Here is a 27,517-nt window from a genome sequence, read left to right as displayed (position 1 = left end):
TGTTAATATTGTGTACAAGAAATTGATAACAATATATTATATGATTTTACATGAAGTAACTATACCATCCAATTAATAAAGATTGATAAAATAAATATTATATCTTTATTAATATCGGGTAAAAAAAATTGACAAGCAGCATATTGCCTAACTTTATTTGAAGCAACGACACCAAGCAATTTTTTTAAAGTAATTATTAGAATGTATTTTTATCAAAACTAATAATCTTAATTAATAATAGATTTAGTATTTTTATTAATATTGTGTACAAAAAATTGACAAAATAATATTGTGTGTTTATTAATATTTTGTACAAAATATTGACAAATAGTCGTATTGCTTGACCTCACTCGAAGTAACAACACCAATAAATATTTTTAAATTGTATTGCGTGACTTCACTCGAAGTAACGACACCAATAAATTTTTTAAAAATAATTATTTTTAAATGTATTTTAATTAAATTAATTTTAGTTTAATAAAAAATTTAATATTTTTATTAATATTGTGTTCAAAAAATTAGTAGGTATAGTTATTTCGAAATAAAATCATGCAATAAGATTGTTGTCAATTATTGTATACAATATTAATAAACACACATTTTGTTAATGTTTTGAGTACAATATTAGAAAAACTATTAAATTTATTATTAAATTAAAATTAATTTTCTTGAAAAAAATACATTCTAATAATTAATTATTTTAAAAGAATTGGTGGGTGTCGTTACTTCAAATAAAGTCAGGCAATATAATAGCTGTCAATCTTTTGTACAAGACATCAATAAAGACGCAATATTATTTTTGTCAATCTTTATTAATTGGATGGTGTACTTCAAAGTAAAATCACTAATATTATTTTATCAATTTTTTATACACAACATTAACAAAAATATTAAATTTATTATTTAATTAATAATACATTTATTACTAATTTATTATTAATAAATCACACAACATGCAATGTGCCTCTTTGAGATGCTGATAGGATCCCATTTTGTGCCTATTTCATGTAATATTTTGACCTCTTCTGTGATCAAAATGCTCCTAATTAAATATTATTTTGCAACATTAGTCTACTAAGGAAAAATGGAACGGAAAATAAAGAAAAGAACCAAAATAAAAATTTGGACAAGACTCAAACTTGATTTCTGACAAGAATATGGAGCTGTTTGGACTACCTTTTTGATGAATGAGGAGCTTAACTAGAATAATAATTTTATTTCCATTAGTCTTTTAGTTCAATTATGAATCTATCTTTTAATTCTAGTAGAATTAGGTATCTAGTTAGTATATAGATGTAATTTTACTTTAAGATTAACTTTTGAACTCTTGAGAATTTCATACCTTGAATTCTCGTATCTCTATTTCTCTACGTTTTTATGATATTTACTTACTTTGCTTTTCATGCGTTCTTCACATGAGCATGTCTAGCTAGTTCTCTCATTTCGGTTGAAAACTTGGTGAATGCTTTCTACTTTTATTCATATTGGTATTTGTGTTGTTCTTTGTGCTTTTATTACAATAATTCAATTTATGTATGATAGGTACCATTATTCATTGTCAAGAATATTTGCCTAACCAATTGAACATGCAAATCCGTAATTGTTTGTTTAGTTCAATAAATAATGGTAACATAGCATAATTATTTATGTAGAAGTTTTTGATTATGTTGTAGGGAATGCACAATCTAACTTAAATAAATTCTCGTAGGAATTTATTGACTAGAATTGGGCTTTTCTAGTTCTTAATGATGTCGGTATAGTAAATCTTGAGGACGTTCCCAAGGTTTTTTACTGATTAGGGATTTAGTCAACGGACGTTCCTTGACTATCCACAAGGTAAGAAAAGGTGAGGTCGTTAGGTCGTACCAACGGCCATAACCAACTTATCTATTATGAATGATTGTTATATTTGTATCTATGATTGACCGTGGAATTAAGCAAGATCCTGTCTTTAACTAGAATACTTCTCTCTTATAATTACCTTTTCTAATTTTATTAGCTCTTTAGTTTAATTTAGTTTTTATTTTTATTCTTCTTCACAATAAAAAAAACCACCTAATTATTTTTATTTTTGAAGGAATTAATTTAAAACCAATCCCTGTGAATTCAACCCTACTCACACTTCTACAAAAGTGTTCGTAAAAATTATTTTGGTGGATTCGACACCCATCAGATGCATGCAGGTGGACAGACTTGTCTGCCCATCAGTGTACAAATACCGCTGAATTTTTCAGCCATACTAATGATTTTATAGTTCTTTTTCATCAGACAAATACGAAGTCTTTTCACAATACTTAAATTATTTTCCCGTGAGGGTATTTAAAAAATTTACCTACATCAATTGTACTTGGATCCATTCTCCACCCACAATCAAATTACTTGACACCTATTCGGATCATTACAACTATTGATCCTGGCAAGCCATCTATGCCACTAATAGGAGACATGCTCACATTATCAAGGTTTAATTGTCACGAGACCATAGTACAACTCCATATAGTACAAAGAGTCACCTAATTGACTTAGAGAAACATTGCTACCAAATTATGATAATATACTAAAGAAACTAATTTATATAACAAGTATTCAGATTAGATATCATTACTACTTTCAAAATTCAAGAAATCTTAATTTGGACTTAATTTAAGTATATATGCCTTAAGAAAACGTATCGAAAATGAAAGCCTAATTCTTCGAATTGAAACTTACTATCATAGTCTAAGATTACCAAAATCACTTACTCAATTTATATGCTCACGATGTAATCTAAGTTAGCTATAGTCAAGCTGTCTTGTCTAATATCATAACATCAACTTTGCAAATCAAACTTAATTGACTTGCTTATATAAGATCAAAACCAACGCTCACCGAATTCAAACTTGGTTATCGAAATCCAAAAGTAAGAGTGTTCTCTTAAAGTTATACACTTGTCTAAAATCATAGACTACACTCTTTGGAGTAAAACCCACTTATCTAATATCATAACTTTGTTCATCAAAGTCAAATATACTCGTCTATATCATAACCTCACTCATCAAATTAAAACTGATTTACCTAGCGCTGTAACCTATATCATCAAAGTCAAACCACTTATCTGATATCGTCTTCTAGCCCATCAAAAAATCGAACTCACTCATCTAATCATAACTTGACTAATGAAAGTCAAACTAACTCATCCATTATCATACACTTGTTCCCCAAAGCCATACTTACTTACGTAATATGCATTCACGAACATAAAAAAAATTTAATTATCGAAGGACTAAAAACGATTTTATTAACCGAAGAATTAAAAATGCAGAAAAAATATAGTTTGAGGACCAAAAGTGCAACCTCAAATTGTTTGTGAACCAAACTGCATAAGTGATTTTGTTTGAGGACCTTGTTTTGGGAAGATGAATAGACATACATAGATTTGGGGAAATTAATTTCCTATTACAAGTCATTAAAAAGTGTTTCTAAAATCCCACTTTCAGGACGTGAGAAAAAAAATTAGAAAATAAATAAGAATCTTTATGAGGATCAAAGCTGGTTAACAACGTGCTAATATTGGACACTTGATCATATCTAAATACATAAGAATGCCTCGTTTACTTTCCATTACTAGGTTGGATGAGTTGCCAAATACACCCTTATAAGGTGTTTACTTTGCATTATGATGGTCCAAGCCCAGTATGAATCACTATTCCTCTTGAATAACTTAACTCACCTAAACAGGGGACTTAAGTTATTTTAATTCAAACAATCCAAGGAAAAACATAATATAATTAATACAGGGTTTGTTTTATTCCAGTCACCTAAATCACTCATATCACAAAGTAGATGGAGACTACATGTAACAATTAGAGTTGACCTAGTTGACTCAGGGTTAATCAATTGAGGTTATTACATACCACCCCTCTACAATGTTTCTTCCTCAAAGTCAAACCCTTAAAAGTAAGGTACTTATTTCCCAAAAATATTACGTCTATTACTTCTGTTAAAATCATATCTCATTACTATATTTCAAAATTTAAAAAATCTTAATTTGAATTTAAAATCTAAATACCCATTAGAAACGGAGAAAAAGTGAACGCCTAACTCATTAACTCAACAAAGTATAAGACTTCCAAAATTAAACTTAATTTATTTGCTTATACCATAATTTAAGTTGGTCACAATCAAATTTACTTGCCTAATATCATAACATCAAAATCTTCAGGTCAAACTTGTTTACCAATAATTATAACCACAGCTCTTCAATTTCAAACTGGGTTATAAAAATCCCATTGTAAGCTTGTTCCCTCGATAAAATGATTATAACCTACTACGTAATGCACTTTGCCATGAGGAACTTACTAGTTGCGTATTTAATTTAGATAACAACCAAATCACTTGATATTTTTCTTCAATCAAAATAGTCAAAGTCCTTTCTTCAACAATTAAATTCCCAAGGTTTTGATAGCTAATATGCCTAACAATCCAACAATGCATAAAAATCTTAAATATATTCGTAAACGCCTTAAATGCTTTTTATAAAAGGAATTTGATTTATTACATCATTTCACCTAGTCATGAAGTTTTGTTCATCATATTTGATGCGACTTCCATTTAAAAGTATGGGGACATTTGACCATCACAATCTCAAATGGTTGATCATTATCCAACAAATTTTTCCCATTAATAAATAACCTCCCGTACAAGAATAATGCTTACTGATGCAAATATAATATGGGTTAAATTATGAAAATACTCTTAGAACAAAGGAAACTCCCTAATAGGACAAGATTCGCACAGTTTTATTCAAGTCAGCCGTGACTCGAACTGCACCAGGTATAACCCGAAAGTATACCCGACCCCAAGTTGATGATTCTCTTATTCCCATATTCTGGTTCCAGTATTGGTAACTTTCATCCTTCCCACATCTTAGTTTTGTCTTCCCATATATAGCGTCAGTTGTTGAGAGTAAAAAATGTTGCTCGTATCTCATTGGATTACAAAATAATGAGATAAAGTGATAAGGAATAAGAAAGTAAAAAAAGTGAAGTTAAGAGTGAAATTCCTCATTCATTCCGTACAAGTGGGAGTTTAAAATTGAAGTTTAAGTTGTAGGGTTTTTTCCGCTGGGGGAGCTCATGTTTATAGACAAAAAGGATTATCTCCAAGGGAGACCCCTAAGACACACCTCTACAAGTTTAAGAATTCCTGTTGAAGCCTATCCATGCAGCCCCGCCATTCGTTGGAAGCCCAGTCTGAGTAAGGGTGCAAGGTATCCCAAGAAAGCCTAGCCCGAGTAAGGGCCTAGGGTTCCCCCAAGAAGCCTAGTTCGAGTAAGGGCCTAGGGTTCCCCCAAGAAGCCCATTTTGAGTAAGGGCGCCTCGAGTGCCCCCAGAGAGTCGGGAGGTGCCTTTGGGGAGTAAATCGACCCAAGAAACCCTAATTGGCCCATAGCTGAGAAGCATAGTCTGGCCCATACCAAAGGTCCACGAATGGCCCAAGTGGCATCCATGTACAACCTCTCATGCAATTTCAGCAAGCCCCACCGATCAGATAAGCACTAGCAACCCAAGCAAGAACACATGGTGACCATAGAAGAGGGCTTGAAGGCATCCTTATCTCTAATGATACCTCCAGACTGAGAAACTCGACACGAGGAGAATATCCCCTCAACTACCTCCAGGAATCCAAGAACCTTATCCCTAACAGATTCTCCTGTCCTTCACCCAAAGACCAGGGACTCAAAATAATTCTCCCACCAGAGGGCTTCGACCTGATTAACTAGTTAAGGGATTGCCTATAAATTGCAAGCTCCCCCAGCGGAAAGGGCCAACTACAACTTTAATCTCTGACTTGGAGTTTCACACTTTAAATTAGGAATTTCACTTTCGATTTTACTTATTTGTACTCTCTTAATTCCTATCAATTTATCTCATTATTTTGTACTCCAAGATGAGCTGAACACCATTTTTTGCTTGCATGATAGATAAACATATATCTTCTAGTATAAATATAATTATTACAAATATAATATATATCATATACAATAGTATGTAACATTATATATAATGTGAACAATAGTGTGTAATATTATACGTTATATAAATAAAAGATATATGTATTATATATTTTAACATATATTATGTATATTCAACATGTGAAGAAGAAAAGGTATAATTGTGTTTTATGTCACATGTCAAGGATAAATATAAATTAATTTATTATCCTTCCAAGGGAAAATAATTTATCCCACCTATGAACAGACTCATTTAATGGTAGTAAATAAGGGATTATGTGGGATTGGGCCTCTTATACAACATTATCCCGACCAGTAAATGGGGCCTAAATAGACAAGATTCGACGTATATGCATTCAATCTTAACACCTATTAGGATCATAGAGAAGTATTGAACCTAGTAAGACATAAGTAAGAGACAAACTCACATCAAGGTTGCATCTTCCCTTTTCGTTTAAAACATCAAAACCCCAACTAAAACATGTAAGATATTTAGATTGTTTAGCATAAAAAGTACACAAACCATCATAAGTATTCTTAAATTTATAATTTTACATTAAGATCAATAGCATAAGGTACCGAAATCTACCTCAATCCCGGAACTATCAACCATGTTGGTTTCTTTCACAAAAACATTGTGCCATCATAACCACTTGATCTTAACTAGGACAATTAAGGCTAACCTAGTTGATTAGGGGGAAATTAATTACCCTCCCCCCCCCCCCCCAAAATAAAAATAAAAATAAAAAAACTATTTCTTTATATTCCTTTTTTAAAATCACATCTCATTACTACCTTTCTAAGTTTAAGAAATCCAATTTGAATTTAGAATCTATATATACCTTAGCAAACTTACAAAAAATGAAAGCCTAATTCATAAACACAATCTTGCTGAATATCAAAGTCAAACTTAATTTATATGCCCATATCGTAATCTAAGCAAGCCAAAATTTATAAAGTCAAGCTTACTTAACTTACCTAAGATCATAAAAGAACTTCATCATAGCTAAACGTGATCATCAAAATCCTGTACTAAGCTTGTTCTGTTAAAGTCCACACTTGTCTAAGGTCATAGTCTACACTCATTTGGAGTCAAATTCACCTATTTGATATTGTAACTTGGCTCATCAAAGTCAAGCACACTCGTAAAATACCATAAAGGGCTCATCAAAGTAAAAGTTACTTCGCTAACATTATAATCCAACTCATCAAAGTCAAACTTGCAGATATAATATTGGTATATCTTGCGTTCTGGTTCATCAAAAGTCAAACTTACTTGTCTAATATCTTAACATACCAATAGAAGTCAAACCAACTCATCTAATTTCATTACCTGGTTCATCAAAGTCAAACTTACTCTTCTAATATGCATTCATGAAAATTAATTGAACTTGAATAATTAAATAAATCTCAAAGTATATTAAATTAGCCCTAGAAAAAAGAAGTTGCGGCAGAACCATACTTAACTTCTATCGATTAAAACAAGTTCCAAAATTATTCTTAAATTAAGAAATCTTGAAATTAATCATATAAAATTGCAATACATGAAACTATAAGTATATTTTTCATAATAAAATATGAATGTTATTGTTGTTAATTTAATTCTAAGTTCTATAAAACCTACTTTCTTTTCAACTTCAAAATTTCATCAAAAATTATCAAGATTTGATGTTCCCTTTGAATTAACATATCAAACACTCTCCGTACTAACCATCAAAAGATTTAAATTCAATTTTTCACTCACATAGATCCTAATGGGTACATCAGAAATCACACAAATCACAGTAACATTTAAAAGTAACAAGTACTTATTTCAAAAGAACTTTATCCATCACATCTTATAAAATCATACCTCATAACTAACTTTGAGAATTCAAGAAATCTTACTTTGTATTTAAAATCTAAGTATCTCGAAGCAAATATACCAAAAAATAAAAGCCTAACTCATCGAACTCAAACATGTTGAATATCACAATCTAAATTTGTCCAAGTCAAACTTACTCAATGTACATGCTTCTATCATAATTTCAGTTATGAGAGTCAAGCTTACTCGTCCAATATAATAACCTCAGCTTCTTAGGGTCAACCAAAATCTTCAAAGTGAAATTTCAATATCAAAATCGTAAACTAAGTTTGTTCTATCAAAGTCCAACAACCTTATCAAAAATCATAGTCAACAGCCATTGGGAGTCAAACTTACGTATCTAATATCGTAACCCAACCAATTAAAGTCAAACTTACTCATCTAATATCATAGAGAGCCTCATTACAATCAAACTTACTTAGCATCATAACCCAATATATCAAAGTCAAATTTACTTATCTAATATATTATTCTTGCCCATCAAAATCAAACTTATTCGTTAGTATAAACAGACTTAACAAAGTCAAAACCACTTCTAAAAAGGTTTAATTTAAAGTCTTCATAGTTTAATTTCCTTTCGCCATGCCTCTACTGTGCACACTAATACATATATACATACCCAAGCTTCGTCAAAGTACTTAATCTAGCGCTTATATATATTTCAATTATATTTACCTACAAAGACCAACATAGCCAAAAAAAACTTGTACTTTCACATTCTTCCTTAAAAGTGTTTGACTCTCTCTCAACATCAATCGTATATCATGTCCCATTTTAGTAATACATGCATCCACCAAATATACCTTTAATTTTCAATTCGTTGTTGAAATAATGACTTCATGCCATAAGTAGTTTAACCCCATATGATTCACGGTCTCACCCATATTTAACCAATAACTTACTCAAAATCATGATTGTATGCTTCCTAGGTGTACAAAAGACTAGTTTATTTGTCCTTCATATGAAATATGTGCCCACTCCCATAAGAAAAATACGTATTTACATGAGATAAAGTGATAGGAAATAGGAAAGTTAAGATAAGTGTACTTGAGAGTGAAATTCCTCGTTTATTCTGTACAAGTGGGAGTTTTCTTTTTCTTTTTCGCTGGGGGAGCTCATAATTTGTAGGCAACCCCACGGATTTTATGGAAGGTTATCTCCCAAGGAGAGCCCTAAGACACACCTACAAGTTTAAGAATCCCGATTGAAGCTTATCCATGCGGCCCTACCATTTATTGGAAGGCCAGTCCGAGTAAGGGCGCAAGGTGTCCCAAGTACGATCGGTCCAAGTAAAGGCCCAGGGTTCCCTTAAGAGCCGAAACACTCTGGTGGGAGAGTTATTTTAAGTCCCTTGTCTTCATGGGTGAAGGACAAGATAGTTCTTAGGGATATGATTCCTGGATTCTCTAGAGGTGGTTGAGGTGATTGTACGTGCATACCACTTAGGCCAACCATGGACCTGTGGTATGGGCTGTGTTTCTTCTCAACTCTGGGCCACTTAGGCCTTCTTGGGTCGATTTACTTCCCAAGGGCACCTCCCCACTCTCTAGGGCACCCGAGGCACCCCTGCAAAAAAGACAAACTACAACTTTAATTTTTGACTTGGAATTTCACACTTTAAACGAAGAACTTCACTCTCAATTTTACTCATTTGTACTCCTTAATTCCTATGAATTTATCTCATTATTTTGTACTCCAATTCAACCTCAAACCATTTTTTGCTCGCATGATAGATAAATACATATCTTTTAGTATAATTTTATGTTTTATGTCACATGTCAAGGATAAATGTAAATTAACCTCTTATTCTACCAAGGGCAAATAACTTGTCCCACCCATGAACAAACCTCATTAATGATAATAAATAAGGGATTACATGGGTGTGTGCCTCTTATCCAACCCAATCCGAACTAGTAAATGGGGCCGAAATAACAAGATTCAACCTTATCGTATACACATTCAGTATTATTACCTATTAGGATCCTATAGAAGTATTGAACCCAGCAAGACATATGTACTACAAGAGACAAACTCACATTATCAAGAATGTTGGAATGAAGTTACAATAGTATCCTAATACTATAGCCACGACAACATAGCAGGTAGGAAAAGACCAACAATTGAAAAGACCATATGGTAACTTGGCTCGTCAAAATCAAACATATTCGCCTAATATCATAACCTGACAATCAAAGTAACAACTTACATACCTAGCACTGTAACCCTTCTCATCAAAGTCAAACTCACTCATCTGGTATCATAACTTGACTAACCAGAGTCAAACTAACTCATCAGTTGTCATACACTTATTCAAGAAAGCCGAACTTACTTATCTAATATGCTTTCATGAATATAAACAAAATTTTAAAAATTAAAATAAATTTCAGAATATATTAAATAAGCCTAAAAGAAGGAGTTGTTAGATTCATGGCTAACACTGGCAATCAATTTTGGTAATTTCTCTAAAATTAATCATCACCTAAGAAATCTTGAAATACATACAATCTCAATTGATCAAACCTTAAAAAGATCCTTATTTTTCATAATGACATATCAACGTATTCATTACTCTTGAATTCTAAGCACCATAAACTACTTTTGCTTTCTTTCCAACAACAAGATTGCGTCTTCCCTTTTAGTTTAAAACATCAAAAGCCCAATCAAAACATGAAAGACATTTAGATCCAACGTTAAGCATAAAAAGTATAGAAACCATCATAATTATTCTTAAATTCATAATTTTACATTAAGATCAATAGCACAAGGGTCAGAAACCTACCTCAATCCCGTAATTATCAAGCATGTCGGTTTTTTTCACAAGAACGCGCACTTGATCATAACGAGGTGTAACAATTAAGGTTAACCTGGTTGACTTATGAAAAATTAATTTAGGTTATCACATAACACATCCCCCCCCCCCCCAATAACAAAAAAAGGAAAAATAGTTCGTCTATTTTTTCTTTTAAAATCACATCTCATTACTACCTTTCTAAGTTTAAGAAATCCAATTTGAATTTAGAATCTAAATATACCTTAGCAAACTTATGAAAAATGAAAGCCTAATTCATAAATACAATCTTGTTGAATATCAAAGTCAAACTTAATTTATATGCTCATATTGTAATCTAAGCGAGCCAAAATTTATAAAGTCAAGCTTACTTAACTTACCTAAAATCATAAAGAACTTCATCTTAGTTAAACGTGGTCATCAAAATCCTGTACTAAGCTTGGTCAGTTAAAGTCACACACTTGTCTAAGGTCATAGTCTACACTCATTCGGAGTCAAATTCACCTATTTGATATTGTAACTTGGCTCATCAAAGTCAAGCACACTCGTCAAATACCATAATGGGCTCATCAAAGTAAAAGTTACTTCCCTAACATCATAATCTAGCTCATCAAAGTCAAACTTGTAGATATAATATTGGTATATCTTGCGTTCTGGCTCATCAAAAGTCAAACTTACTCGTCTAATATCTTAACATACCAATGGAAGTCAAACCAACTCATCTAATATCATTACCTAGTTCATCAAAGTCTAATATCTTAACATATCAAACTTACTCTTCTAATATGCGTTCATGAAAATTAATTGAACTTGAATAATTAAATAAATCTCAAAGTATATCAAATTAGCCTTAGAAAAAAGAAGTTGCGGCAGAACCACACATAACTTCTATCGATTAAGACAAGTTTTTCAAAATTATTATTAAATCAAGAAATCTTGAAATTAATCATATAAAATCCCAATACATGAAACTATAAGTATATATTTTTCATAATAAAATATGAATGTTATTATTGTTAATTTAATTTTAAGTTCTATAAAACCTACTTTCTTTTCAACTTCAAAATTTCATCAAAATTTATCAAGATTTTATGTTCCCTTTGAATTAACATATCAAACACTCTCCGTACTAACCAGCAAAAGATTTAAATTCAATTTTTCACTCACATAGATCCTAATGGGTACATCAGAAATCACACAAATAATAGTAACATTTAAAAGTAACAAGTACTTATTTCGAAAGAACTTTATCCATTACATCTTATAAAATCATACCTCATAACTAACTTTGAGAATTCAAGAAATCTTACTCTGTATTTAAAATCTAAGTATCTCGAAGCAAATATACCAAAAAATAAAAGCCTAACTCATCGAACTCAAACATGTTGAATATCACAATCTAAATTTGTCCAAGTCAAACTTACTCAATGTACATGTTTTTATCATAAGTTGAGTTACGAGAGTCAAGGTTACTCGTCTAATATAATAACCTCAGCTTCTTAGGGTCAACCCTTGCTTACCCGAGATCATAACCAAAATCGTCATAATGAAATTTCAATATCAAAATCGTAAACTAAGTTTATTCTATCAAAGTCCAACAAACTTATCAAAAATCATAGTCATATATATTTCAGTTCTATTTACCTACAAAGACCAACATTGCCAAAAAAGCTTGTACTTTCACATTCTTCCTTAAGAGTGTTTGACTCTCTCTCAACATCAATCCAAGGTATTCTAAATGTAGTGCATGTTTCGAGGCGTAGGGGTATATCATGTCCCATTTTAGTAATACATGCACCTATAAAAAATACGTTTAATTTGCAATTCGTTGTCAAAATAATGACTTCATGCCATAAGTAGTTTAACCCCATATGATTCACATTCTCACCCATAGTTAACCTATAACTTACTCAAAATCATGATTGTATGTTTCTTAGGTCTACAAAAAACTAATTCATTTGTCCTTTATATGAAACATGTGCCCACCCCAATAAGAAAAATACGTATTTACATGAGATAAAGTGATAGGAAATAGGAAAGTTAAAATAAGTGTACTTGAGAGTGAAATTCCTCGTTTATTCTATACAAGTGGAAGTTTGAAATTGAAGTTTAAGTTGTAGTTTTTTTTTTCGCTGGGGGCGCTTATAACTTGTAGGCAACCCTATGGATTCGATGGAAGGTTATCTCTCAAGGAGAGCCCTAAGACACACCTAGAAGTTTAAGAATCCCTATTGAAGCCTATCTATGCGGCTCTGCTATTCGTTGGAAGCCGAGTCCGAGTTCAAATCCGAGTAAGGGCACAAGGAATCCCAAGAAAGCCCGGTCCAAGTAAAGGCCCAAGGTTCTTTTAAGAAGCCGAAACCTTCTGGCGGGAGGGTTATTTTAAATCCCTTGTCTTCGTGAGCGATGGACAAGAGAGTTGTTGGGGATATGGTTCCTGGATTTCGTGGAGGTGGTTGAGGGGATATTCTCCTCATGCCGAGCTTCTTTGGTGAGAGGTAACATCAAGGAAAAGGATGCCTTCATGCACTCTTCTAAGGCTGCCATATGTCTCTGCTTCGGCTGCTAGTGCTTATCTGATCTTGTGGGGCTTGCTGACATGGCATGTGGGATCGTACATGCATACCACTTAGGCCAACCATGGACCTGTGGTCTGGGTTGTGTTTCTTCTCAACTCTGGGCCACTCGGGCTTTCTCGGGTCGATTTACTTCCCAATGGCACCTCCTCACTCTTTGGGGGCACTAAAGGCGCCCCCGCAAAAAAGGTCAACTACAACTTTAATTTGTTATTTGGAGTTTCACACTTTAAACGAGGAACTTCACTCTCAACTTTACTCATTTGTGCTCTCTTAATTCCTATGAATTTATCTCATTATTTTGTACTCCAGTTCAACCTCAAACCATTTTTCGCTCGCATGATAGATAAATATATGTCTTTTAGTATAATTTTATGTTTTATGTCACATGTCAAGGATAAATCTAAATTAACCTCTTATTCTACCAAGGACAAATAACTTATCCCAACCATGAACAGATCTCATTTAATGGTAGTAAATAAGGGATTACATGGGTTTGGGCCTCTTATCCTACCCAATCCACCTAGTAAATGGGGCCAAAATAATAAGATTCAACCTTGTTGTAAACGCATTCAATTTTATTACCTATTAGGATCATATAGAAGTATTGAACCTAGCAAGACACATTTACTACAAATAAGAGACAAACTCACATTATCGAGAATTTTGGTATGAAGTTACAATAATATCCTAATACTATATCCACGACAACATAGCTGGTAGGAAAAAACCAACAATTGAAAAGATCATATGGTAACTTGGCTCATCAAAGTCAAACTATTCGTCTAATATCATAACCTGACAATCAAAGTAACAACTTACATACCTAACACTGTAACCCTTATCATCAAAGTCAAATTCACTCACCTAGTATCATAACTTGACTAACCATTGTCAAACTAACTCATCCGCTGTCATACACTTATTCAACAAAGTCGAACTTACACATCTAATATGAATTCATGAATATAAACAAAATTTTAATAATTACAATAAATTTCAAAGTATAGTAAATAAGCCTAAAAGAATGAGTCATGAGGCTAACACCTGGCAATCAATTTGGTAATTTCTCTAAAATTAATCATCACTTAAGAAATCTTGAAATACATACAATGTCAATGCATCAAACCTTAAAAAGATCCTTAATTTTCATAATGACATCAACGTTTTCATTACTCTTGAATTCTATGTTCCATAAACTACTTTTTCTTACTTTCCAAAATCAAGATTGCGTCTTCCTTTTTGGTTTAAAACATCAAAGGCCCAATCAAAACATGCAAGACATTTAGATATAATGTTTAGCATAAAAAGTATAGAAACCATCATAAGTATTGTAAATTCATAATTTTACATTAAGATCAATAACATAAGGTTCCGAAACATACCTCAATCTTGTAACTATCAAGCATGTTGGTTTCTTTCACAAGAATGCTATGCCATCAAAACCACTTGATCATAACTAGGTGTAACAATTAAGGTTAACTTGGTTGACTTGGAGAAAACTAATTCATCCGCTGTCATACACTTATTCAACAAAGTCGAACTTACACATCTAATATGAATTCATGAATATAAACAAAATTTTAATAATTAAAATAATTTCAAAATATAGTAAATAAGCCTAAAAGAATGAGTCATGAGGCTAACACCTGGCAATCAATTTGGTAATTTCTCTAAAATTAATCATCACTTAAGAAATCTTGAAATACATACAATGTCAATGCATCAAACCGTAAAAAGATCCTTAATTTTCATAATGACATCAACGTTTTCATTACTCTTGAATTCTATGTTCCATAAACTACTTTTTCTTACTTTCCAAAATCAAGATTGCGTCTTCCTTTTTGGTTTAAAACATCAAAGGCCCAATCAAAACATGCAAGACATTTAGATATAATGTTTAGCATAAAAAGTATAGAAACCATCATAAGTATTGTAAATTCATAATTTTACATTAAGATCAATAGCATAAGGTTCCGAAACATACCTCAATCCTGTAACTATCAAGCATGTTGGTTTCTTTCACAAGAACGCTATGCCATCAAAACCACTTGATCATAACTAGGTGTAACAATTAAGGTTAACTTGGGGAAAATTAGTTTAGGTTATCACATAACAACCACCCCCCCTCCCTCGAAAAAAAAAGAAAAATATTTCGTCTATTTCTTCTTTTAAATCATATCTCATCACTATTTTTCTAAATTTAAGAAATCTAATTTGAATGTAGAAGTTAATATATATCTTACCAAACTTACCAAAATGAAAGCCTAATTCATTAACTCAATCTTGCTGAATATCAAAGTCAAATTTAATTTATATGCTCATATCGTAATCTAAGTGAGCCAAAATTTGTAAAGTCAAGCTTACTTGACTTACCTAAGATCATGAAAGAACTTCATCATAGTCAAACATGGTCATCAAAATCCTGTACTAAGCTTGTTCTGTTAAAGTCACACACTTGTCTAAGGTCATAGTCTACACTCATCGAATTCAAATTCACCTATTTGATATTGTAACATGGCTCATCAAAATCAAGCACACTCGTCAAATATCATAATAGCCTCATCAAAGTAAAGTTACTTCCCTAACATCATAATCTAGCTCATCAAAGTCAAACTTCCACATATAAAATTGGTATATTTTGCATGCTAGCTCATCAATAGTCAAACTTACTCGTCTAATATCATAACATACCAATGAAAGTCAAACTTACTCTTCTAATATGCATTCATGAAAATTAATTGAACTTGAATAATTAAATAAATCTAAAGTATATTAAATTAGTCCTAGAAAAAAGAAATTGCAGTAGAACCACACATAAAACTTCTAGCGGTTAAGACAAGTTTTCCAAAATTATTCATAAATTAAGAAATCTTGAGATTAATCATATAAAATTTCAATACATGAAATCATAAGTATATATTTTTCATAATAAAATATGGATGTTATTATTGTTAATTTAATTCTAAGTTCTAATATAATAGGCTCATAACCATAAGAAGCTGAGGTTATTATATTAGACGAGGCTAATATATTAGAACTTAGAATTAAATTAACAATAATAACATTCATATTTTATTATGAAAAATATATACTTTTAATTTCATGTTGGAATTTTATATGATTAATCTCAAATTTTCTTAATTTATGAATAATTTTGGAAAACTTGTCTTAATCGCTAGAAGTTATGTGTGGTTCTACTGCAACTTCTTTTTTTGTAGGACTAATTTAATATACTTTAGATTTATTTAATAATTCAAGTTCTATTAATTTTCATGAATGCATATTAAAAGAGTAAGTTTGACTTTGATGAACCAGGTAATGATATTAGGCGAGTTAGTTTGACTTTCATTGGTATGTAATGATATTAGACGAGTAAATTTGACTATTGATGAGCCAGAATGCAAAATATAGCAATTTATATGTGGAAGTTTGACTTTGATGAGCTAGATTATGATGTTAGGGAAGTAACTTTACTTTGATGAGCCCATTATGATATTTGACGAGTGTATTTGACTTTGATGAGCCATGTTACAATATCAGATAGGTGAATTTAAATCCAATGAGTGTAGACTATGACCTTAGACAAGTGTGTGACTTTAACAGAACAAGTTTAGTACAGGATTTTATAACCACGTTTGACTATGATGAAGTTCTTTTATGATCTTAGGTAAGTCAAGTAAGCTTGACTTTATAAATTTTGGCTCACTTAGATTACGATATGAGCATATAAATTAAGTTTGACTTTGATATTCAGAAGTTCTTTTATGATCTTAGGTAAGTCAAGTAAGCTTGACTTTATAAATTTTGGCTCACTTAGATTACGATATGAGCATATAAATTAAGTTTGACTTTGATATTCAGCATTATTGAGTTAATGAGTTAGGCTTTCATTTTGGTAAGTTTGGTAAGATATATATTAACTTCTACATTCAAATTAGATTTCTTAATTTTAGAAAGGTAGTGATGAGATATGATTTTAAAAGAAGAAATAGACGAAATATTTTTGCTGTTTTTTTTTTCAAGGGGGGGGGGGGGGGGGGTTATGGGTCCATCTATTGAGACGTGTCCACCCATCATCCGCTATACATTTCCATTATAAGTGAGTCATGTCCGATCTAAGTAAAAGCACGTAGATCCTGTACTGTCTAGCCATTTTGCTTAATCCTGAGGGCATGTTGGAAACTTAACCTTATCTTACCCACATCACTTATTATCTATCCACGATTAAATCAATCCATAAAATTAAGTCAAATCTTAAATAGACAAGACAATATTGCAATATGTATTTTCAATCTTAACACATATTTAGATTATAAGAACTATTAATTCTAGCAAGATCTCTAAACTACTGATACAAGGCAGCTCACATTATCGAGCTTGACTGATTAAGAGATTTAAAGTACACCTCTATATTTAAAAGCAGGGTTTCACTTAATATGCAAAACAGTTCCCCAATGGATAGGATGAACTTAAAAAACATATTCATATCAAACCAAAATAATATCATAGTACTAAATCCATCATTGGAACAAGGAGAACTTATCAGTCGATTGAAGTAAATATTGGTCATAGAGTATTCAGATCAGATCTTATTACAACCTCACAAAAGACAAGAAATCTTATACTCTGAACTTAGAATCTAAATATGTCTTCTCACACATACCAAAGACAAAAACTTAACTTATCGAATTCAAACTCGTTGAATATTGTCAAATTCAAATTTGCTAAATTTATATGCTTGATTCATAATCCAATTTAGTCAAACTTACTTACCTAATATCATAACTTTAACTTCTTAGAGTCGAACTTACTTGACTTGCTTATGTAAGATCATAATCATAGCCCGTAAAAGTCAAACTTGGTTATCAATATTCTAAACTATGTTTTTCTTCTTAAAGTCAGACTACTTGTCTGAAATCGTATTCTAAGCTCCTCGAAATCAAACTTACTTATCTAATATGGCAACCTGACTCGTCAGATTCAAACTTACTTATCTAATATCATAATCTAGCCTATCAAGTTAAAACTTATCTAACATCATAACCTAGCTCCAAAGTTAAACTTTCTTGTATAATATCATAATGTAACTCATAAAGGTCAAAAATACTTATCCAATATGTATTAATAGACATTAGTAAACATAGTCTATTTAACTATTCCTTCGATTTTATGAAATTGCAAATCACGCCATGCTCACGGATCATGAAATTAGACTATCTCATCCATATTTTCACTTCTTAATCATAATGATTCTCCTTCCTCTAAGAACCATCATTCTAGCTCCTTGATTCCATAATGTTTCACCAATTTACATGATTATAAGCCTAAAGAAACTACTTTTCATTAGTTTACTAAATCATTTATTTTTACTCCATATGCTTGAGTACCCCTTTGGATTTGAGCAGAGATCAACTTTCACTTAATTCTAATATTGTGGAATCCATAGTGTAAGTAAGTTATTGATCAACCTTATTTTACGTGAACTATTTTCAAATCACTAAAAGCATCACCTTTTGTAAACCTAATATACCAATTATAATTTTTCTCTCATGTCCCAAGTGTTGCAACAACTATATCGTCATCTTCTTCAATTATAAGGTACCACTACATATGCAAGTTCCAACATTTGAGAATGGTGTAATTTCTTATGACTAGTACTGAAATCTGATCACTCATATCACACTCAAATGTAGCTTTTGGTACTTAGTATTCTAATAGTTATCGTCAAGGCATATTACTCATGAACTTTTAAACTCATTGGCAACAAAAATAATATGCTTTCCTTTGAGTAACTATTGCATCAGTACAGAACATATGCTCTAGAGAAAAAAGTCTGTGTATAAGTTCACAACAAACAATTCATTAACATACCTGGCAATTCATTAGCATAACTGGTATTAGTTATAGCCAGTTTAGCGACAAAGGCAAAACTTGACGTGTTTGTACAGCACATATAGAGTGACACCTATCTGCAAAGGTACATTGATACAATTACACAACAATGCCAAAGAATAAAAACATATTGTATAAATATATATCATATAACATGTGAGATTTGCAAATGTTATCAGATAATGGCAAAGTAACATTGGGTATTAATCCATTGACCAATATGGCGTCATAAATCATAATTTCGGTTGTATGTTTCACTTACAACTACTTTAAAACCGACACTTGATAGTCCCAAGAGTATTGCTTAATTCCATAAGTCCAACTGACAGTTGATGTGGTGTCACTTAGACCATGAAACCACCAGAATGAAAGTTCTTTAGAAGAAAAGTTCTCTTTACCGCTTACGTTGTGTCCAACTAAAATGAAAATGACCAAATCAAACTCATAGTATTTGGCTCTAGTGATATCTAGAAAAGACCTAGCAGAATAGATGCACTTGATTTTGAATGGTTTAAAGATGCTTAGACCTCCACATACCATGAACACTGCTGCGTAGGTTTACATTCAATCTAATGGACATGAATGTTTAAATTTCGCCTTCAGAAACTTTGATCTCTCTTCTAAGCTTACGCAAAGACACTGCAAAAAGATATTCACGCCATTAGCAATATAGGATCGTGGCTTATACATGGAAAGATAAGAGACAGAAAAAACATGATGACACAGCACTATTCATTATGTGAACAAAGTCTTAAAAGAAAAAAGAAAAAATAAAGATCAGATTAAGAACTTCTTTGCAGGATAGTTCGTCCTTCCACATTATTGACTAATGATGAAATTTTGCAGAACATATGAATCTACAAAGAGAGCTATAAACATGCATACATATATCATGATCTTACTTTTCAAAACGTGCCCGGGTTGAATGTCAAGTATGACACTATCCTATATAGCTAAACCATTTGCAGTCACTAGACCACCTAATAAAATTGCCATTTCTGAGAACTATAAAAACATTTATTTGAATGAAATGCCACTATTCATGGAATTTCATCTTAAGGAACAAACAACAAAAGATGCACAGGTCTAAAAGCACCGCCTAACTCCTACAGCAATGTAGTTACATGTATGTGAAAGTGATATGTCATTTACCGTGTATCTTACTCAACTGATACACCTCAATTTGAGAATACCGCAAATGTAATATCAATAGTATGCCGTCATCTACTCGATGTCTCACTATAGTAATATTTTCATAATCATGATTGAAGTTATTGCACATATATAAAGTTCCCTTGCACTTTCAAATAAAGGTAGATAAAATAAATAAATAAATAAAAAGAGAGAGAGGGAATTAAAATCGAATCTTAAAGTTTTGCATCCATTAATTACTCCCAGAACAAGCAAACTATAATTCATCAACAAGGAAAGGAAATAGATTAAGTCTATTTGGCACACTCACCTCCACTGTATCTTGCGCCTATTAATAATCCCAAGCAACAAGACCATAACCACAGTCAGTGTCTCCAAAACACAGCACTGTGAATATTGTTAATGCAGAAAGAAATGGAGAACGAATTGTGATTCTTTTTCCCTTTCACTCTCTTCATCGAATGATGATCATAACATCAAAGCGAAAAATTGAAGGATATAGATTGTCGCAACACTCTGATGCTCTCTAGACTAATGTCAGAGATACGACCATACCAAGATATAGAAAAAACATGGTACCGATGTAACATTTCTTGAAACATTCCACGTAACTCTAGACCAATGTCAGAGGTATGACCAAACCAAGATACAGAGAAAGCATGGTACTGTTAAGTTGTGAAGATTGATTTGAAGAAGAAAAGGATAACCTGATTCAACTTAGAATTCCCAAGTTGAGTTGGAGAAGGATAACCCGATTCAAAGTTGAGTTGGAGAAGGATAACCTCATTCAACTTAGAAATCCCAAGTTGAGTTGGAAAAAGGATAAGTCATGGCTATATATACTACTCTTATTAGCATTGTTTTATAGAGCAAAGTAGAATAGAGTAGAGAGAAAAGAAAGAGTTGAGACGAGGGTGAGTGTTGTTTTTCACGTGTGGTGAAGACTTGCATACAAGTGTGTGTGTGTTGTACTCCTCAATTTTCCTCCTCTTTGAGTGTTTTCTCCTGGCTTGGTATCGCCCCCAGACGTAGGATTTATATCCAAACTGGGTTAACAAATTCGTGTGTCTTTTATCGCCTTCATATTCCACCTGTTATCCATCTTAACCCGATCCATTTCCTAACAACTGGTATCAGAGCCTGGTTCAAGGAGTTAAGATGGAGGGAAAGTTTCCAGTCGAACGGTTCAATGGTTCCGACTTTGGGTTTTGGCGTATGCAGATGGAGGCCTACCTGTACGGGAAGGACCTGTACGAACCACTTGCAGAGAAGTCCGAGAAGACGAGTGATGAAGAATGGAAGGTGCTCGATCGAAAGGCGATGAGCGCAATAATCCTGTCGCTCTCTCGGAATGTCGCCTATCATGTGAAGGGAGCAAAGAGCACGAAGGAAGTTCTACAGACTCTTGCCGATATGTACGAGAAACCCTCAGCAATGAACAAGGTTATGCTGATGAAAAAACTATTCAGGTTGCAGATGGAGGAGAGGAAGTCGGTGGCCGATCACCTCAATGACTTCAACCAACTCACGACACAGCTGGCGTCTGTGGATATCGTGTTTGACGATGAGGTAAAAGCGTTAATTTTGCTTTCATCTTTACCTGACAGTTGGGATGTGGTTGTTACTTCAGTGAGCACTTCGTCTGGGAAGGAGAAGATGAAGTTCGACAACATCAGAGACATGATGTTGAACGAGGAAACCCGTAGAAAGCAAACGGGTGGATCATCTGGCTCTGCGCTACATACAGAGTCCAGAGGGAGACCTGACACACGGGGTAAATACCGTGGAAGGTCAAGGTCAAGGTCCAGGGGGAAGAACAAGGGCAAGAAGGAGATGGTGTGCTGGAACTGCGAGAAGCCCGGACACATGAAAAGCGAATGTCGGGCGCCAAAGAAGGAAAAGGAGGGCCGAACAGCGAATGCCGCGACGGAGGAGATCACGGATGCACTCTTGTTGAGTGTGAGCAGTTCTTCCGATGATTGGGTTGTGGATTCAGGGGCCTCATTCCACTCATGCAGCAACAAAGACATCATGGAGCCATACACCTCAGGTGATTTTGGCTTAGTTTATCTTGCAGATAACAAACCCCTCAAGATTGTAGGAAAGGGAGATGTGCGGATCAAATCAACGAATGGGTCATGCTGGACCCTACATGATGTGAGACACATACCAGGACTGAAAAGGAACTTGATCTCAGTCGGACAGCTGGATAGTGATGGATTCCACACGACGTTTGGAGACGCGAAGTGGAAGATCAGTCGGGGAGCAATGACTTTGGCTCGAGGACTAAAGTCGGGAACGCTCTACATGGCGGGAGGATCTAGTTCAAACATTCCCTTTGCAGGAACTGTATCGCAGGCTAACCTGTGGCACAATCGCTTGGGCCACATGAGCGAGAAAGGAATGAACGTGCTGAAGTCGAAAGGACGGTTGCCCGAGTTAAAATCGGTGGAGGTGGGTCATTGTGAACACTGCGTGTTCGGAAAGCAGAAGCGGGTGAGCTTCTTGACCACAGGAAGAACTCCGAGGAAAGAAAAGTTGGAGCTTGTTCACACCGATTTGTGGGGGCCAGCACCAGTGTCATCTCTTGGTGGATCAACGTACTACATGACATTCGTCGATGATTCCACTAGAAAGGTATGGGTGTATTTCTTAAAAAGAAAATCTGATGCCTTTGATACATTCAGGAGATGGAGGGCACTAGTGGAAAATGAGACAGGTCTACAAGTGAAATGTCTCAGATCGGATAACGGTGGCGAGTACAACAGTGAAGGTATCAAGAATTACTGCGCCGACCATGGAATCCGAATGCAGAAAACAATCCCGGGGACACCTCAGCAAAATGGCGTTGCTGAGAGGATGAACAGAACACTGAATGAGCGTGCGAGATGCATGCGATTGAAGAGCGGACTACCAAAGATGTTTTGGGCAGATGCAGTCAACACGGCTGCTTTCTTGATCAATCGAGGGCCTTCTGTCCCGTTGAACAACAGGATACCAGAAGAGGTATGGAGTGGTAAGAAAGTGGATCTTTCTTTCTTACGTACGTTTGGTTGTTCAGCCTATATTTTGAACGATGATCGGACTAAGCTGGATGCTAAGTCGATTAAATGTACATTCATTGGGTATGGGACTGACGAATTTGGGTATAGATTCTGGGATGATCAAAACCGGAAAATAATTCGTAGCAGGAATGTTATATTCAATGAGGATGTAATGTACAACGACAGGAAGGTAAGCCCGGACGATGACAAGAAGGAAAGGGAATTTGTTGATCTCGATATTTCAAATTCCGGGATCATGAGACCAGCAGATACGGATTCAGTGGGAGTTCAGACGGACGAAACCGAACAAACGGAGATAGAGCCAGAACCAGTATCGGAGGAACCGATTACTGAAAGCAGCACACCCTTGGCACTAGGTCGAGAACCGAGGCTGAGAAGGGCCCCAGATAGGTACTCCCCCTCTCTTTATTACTTGCTTTTGTCTGATTGTGGAGAACCCGAATGTTACGCAGAGGCAGTCAATGATGTCCACAAGAGCAAGTGGGAGCTTGCGATGAACGACGAGATGAACTCGTTGAAGAAAAACAACACATGGGAATTGTGTCAGCTCCCAAAAGGAAAGAAGGCCCTACAGAACAGATGGGTCTATCGGGTTAAGGAAGAATCAGACGGGAAGAAGCGGTACAAGGCAAGACTCGTAGTAAAGGGATTCCAACAAAGATACGGTATTGACTTTACTGATGTTTTTACACCTGTTGTCAAGTTAACTACTATTCGTCTTGTGTTGAGCATGGTAGCGGCAGAGAACTTGGAGTTACAACAGATGGATGTAAAGACAGCCTTCCTACACGGGGATCTTGAGGAGGAGATATACATGGTACAACCAGAGGGGTATAATGGAGATGATCAGCAGGTGTGTCGCCTGAAGAAAAGCCTGTATGGATTGAAACAGGCTCCGCGGCAGTGGTACAGGAAGTTTGACAACTTCATGCTAGAGATAGGTTTCTCTAGATGCAATGCTGATCATTGCTGCTACGTGAAGAGGTTCGATGAGTTTTTTATCATTCTACTCCTGTATGTTGATGACATGTTGATAGCAGGATCAAATGTCAAGGAGATCAATAGGCTCAAGGATCAGTTATCGAGGAAGTTTGACATGAAAGATCTTGGCGAAGCAAGACAGATATTGGGCATGAAAATCACAAGGGACAAAGGTATTGGTAAATTATGGTTATCTCAATCTGATTATATTGAGAAGGTATTATGCAGATTCAAGATGGAAAATGCAAAACCGGTTGGAACGCCATTGGGAAATCAGTTCAAACTATCCAACAGTGATTCGCCCCAGACTGACTCCGAACGTGCAAAGATGAGAGTCACACCGTATGCCTCAGCAATTGGGAGCCTGATGTATGCTATGATCTGTACTCGACCGGATATAGCACATGCAGTGGGAGTAGTTAGCCGTTTTATGAGCAATCCAGGAGTGATGCACTGGGAAGCTGTGAAATGGATTCTTAGGTACCTGAGGGGTACTAAGGACCGAGCATTGGTGTTTGGTAAGGGCAAGCTTACCTTGTTTGGGTTTGTTGACGCTGATTTTGCAGGGAGTGACTATGACAAAAGGAGGAGCACTACAGGGTACGTGTTCACATATGGCGGTACAGCCGTATCCTGGGTCTCAAAGTTGCAGAAGGTTGTCACACTGTCCACGACGGAAGCTGAGTACGTGGCAGTTACTGAGGCAGCTAAGGAGCTCATTTGGCTGCAACACTTGTTGGGTGAATTAGGGAAACCTCAGGCAGATGTGATTCTTCATAGCGATAGCCAGAGTGCGATCCATCTGGCAAAGAATCCCGCGTTCCATTCGCGGACAAAGCACATCGAGATCAAGTACCATTTCATCCGACAACTTCTGGAGAAGAAGGCACTGCAGCTGGAGAAGATCCAAGGAGAAAAGAATCCTGCGGACATGCTGACCAAGGCGGTTGCGATGGCGAAGTTGAAGCTGTGTACGGCTTCGACTGGCCTTGATGACTAGAGTGGACAAACCCGGCGGTACCAAGAAAGAAGTGGAGAAAAGCTAATCAATCTTCAAGTGGGAGATTGTTAAGTTGTGAAGATTGATTTGAAGAAGAAAAGGATAACCTGATTCAACTTAGAATTCCCAAGTTGAGTTGGAGAAGGATAACCCGATTCAAAGTTGAGTTGGAGAAGGATAACCTCATTCAACTTAGAAATCCCAAGTTGAGTTGGAAAAAGGATAAGTCATGGCTATATATACTACTCTTATTAGCATTGTTTTATAGAGCAAAGTAGAATAGAGTAGAGAGAAAAGAAAGAGTTGAGACGAGGGTGAGTGTTGTTTTTCACGTGTGGTGAAGACTTGCATACAAGTGTGTGTGTGTTGTACTCCTCAATTTTCCTCCTCTTTGAGTGTTTTCTCCTGGCTTGGTATCGCCCCCAGACGTAGGATTTATATCCAAACTGGGTTAACAAATTCGTGTGTCTTTTATCGCCTTCATATTCCACCTGTTATCCATCTTAACCCGATCCATTTCCTAACAGGTACGGTGTAATATTTCTTGAAAAAATACCATGTTGCCTGAAAAAGCACACAGTTCTTGAAAAATCACACGTTTCCTAAAAAAGCCCACAGTTCTTAAAAAATCCCGAGTTCCTTGAAAAACCCCACAGTTGGTTCTTGAAAAAATCACACATTTCTTGAAAAAAAGAAACCCACAGTTGTTGAAAAAACCCATTCTTTTCCCCTCTGAATTCATTGAGAAAAATCAAAGAATGAACCATAAAGAAAGGACTAAATGAGAGTGCAAACGATGTGCAATCACTGGGAAAAGGATTCTTGAAATCACGGCCATTGAAAAGTTACTTTTCAAGAAAATGTTACCCCAAAAAAACAGAATATGAAAACTAACACCTGCTTCTTGAAAATACAAGTTCATTGCAAACAATTAAAAGTTTTACACACACAAAGAACTCCCAAAAACTAAGATTTAACAAAACAAAAGGAAGGAAAAGAAAAGAAAAGGTTTTCATACCTATGGAGACTCAGAAATGAACTTCATCAATTCCCAACGTCTCTATGTTGTAGTTATAGTCACCGACCAAATAACCGTAAGGTGGCAACGAGTTGCAAGAGAAGCTAACGGGTACGTGCAGGCAAGCGATTGGCTCTCTAAGTCCATGGTTTTGTTACAGTACTGTAATCAGGTGGGGGTGGGTATATTGTAGTTGTCTGCGCTCTACACGTGGCACTTTAGTGGGGGATTAGACTTTGATTTTCATTTTTTTTTATTTTGTTAATCCATTCTATTAATTAAAGAGAAGAGAATTGGAATAATTTTGACATATATATTTAACTAGTGTAGGACTCGATTCTAGGCATGGTTATATATATATTATTAAATTAAATAAATATTTTTATAATATATGGTGTTATAAATGAATTTTTCATGCAAAATAGAATTTTTATTTTGATAGATAAAATATAGTAATTTTTAATAAATACATCAGCTTTTATATATACGTCGCCCTACATAAAAAAATTAATTAAATATATTATTTGTTTATAAAATTTATTTTCCTCATAAATTATATTAGTACATAATCTAAAATAATCTTATAAAAAAATAAAATATAAAGCAAGAATAGAACCTTCTGTTAATGAGTTACAGGAAAGACAAACAAAAGGATGGGGCGAGTGTAGAAAAAAAGATATACAATAAAATAAAAAAATAATTTAAAATAATTTTTAAATCCCAATATCATTTCGTCAATTTGAACAAAAAAAGGATAAGGAGTAAAGATTATCATGAATGAAAAATTAAATAAGAACAAATACAAATAAAATAACTAAGTTAAGTTCAATCATAAATACTATAACATTATCATCAGCAGTGAAAGGTAAAGAACAAATATTTATCATGAATTTCTTTAAAACTCCAAATGCATTAATAAAAATTATTAGCAAGAGATATATATGGAGATATAACTCACACTGACTTTTGAAGGACAAAATATAACAACTTGCAGGCTTATAACAATTTGCAAAGTATACTATTCCCAATACAAACTTCTAGCGCAATTTGACACTGCAAAGTATATATGGAGATATAACTCACAGTAACTTTTGAAGGACAAAATTTAAAACTTTATGTCCATAAAAACTCAAGTTAATTAATTAATGGCTCGTGTTTTGAGGGGAACTAAAAAATTTAAATATAA

The sequence above is a fragment of the Sesamum indicum genome, linkage group LG8, assembly GCF_026168435.1.
Source record: "Sesamum indicum cultivar Baizhima isolate 11 linkage group LG8, ASM2616843v1, whole genome shotgun sequence".
Taxonomy (NCBI): Eukaryota; Viridiplantae; Streptophyta; class Magnoliopsida; order Lamiales; family Pedaliaceae; genus Sesamum; species Sesamum indicum.
Note: the sequence above shows the minus strand (reverse complement) of the source record.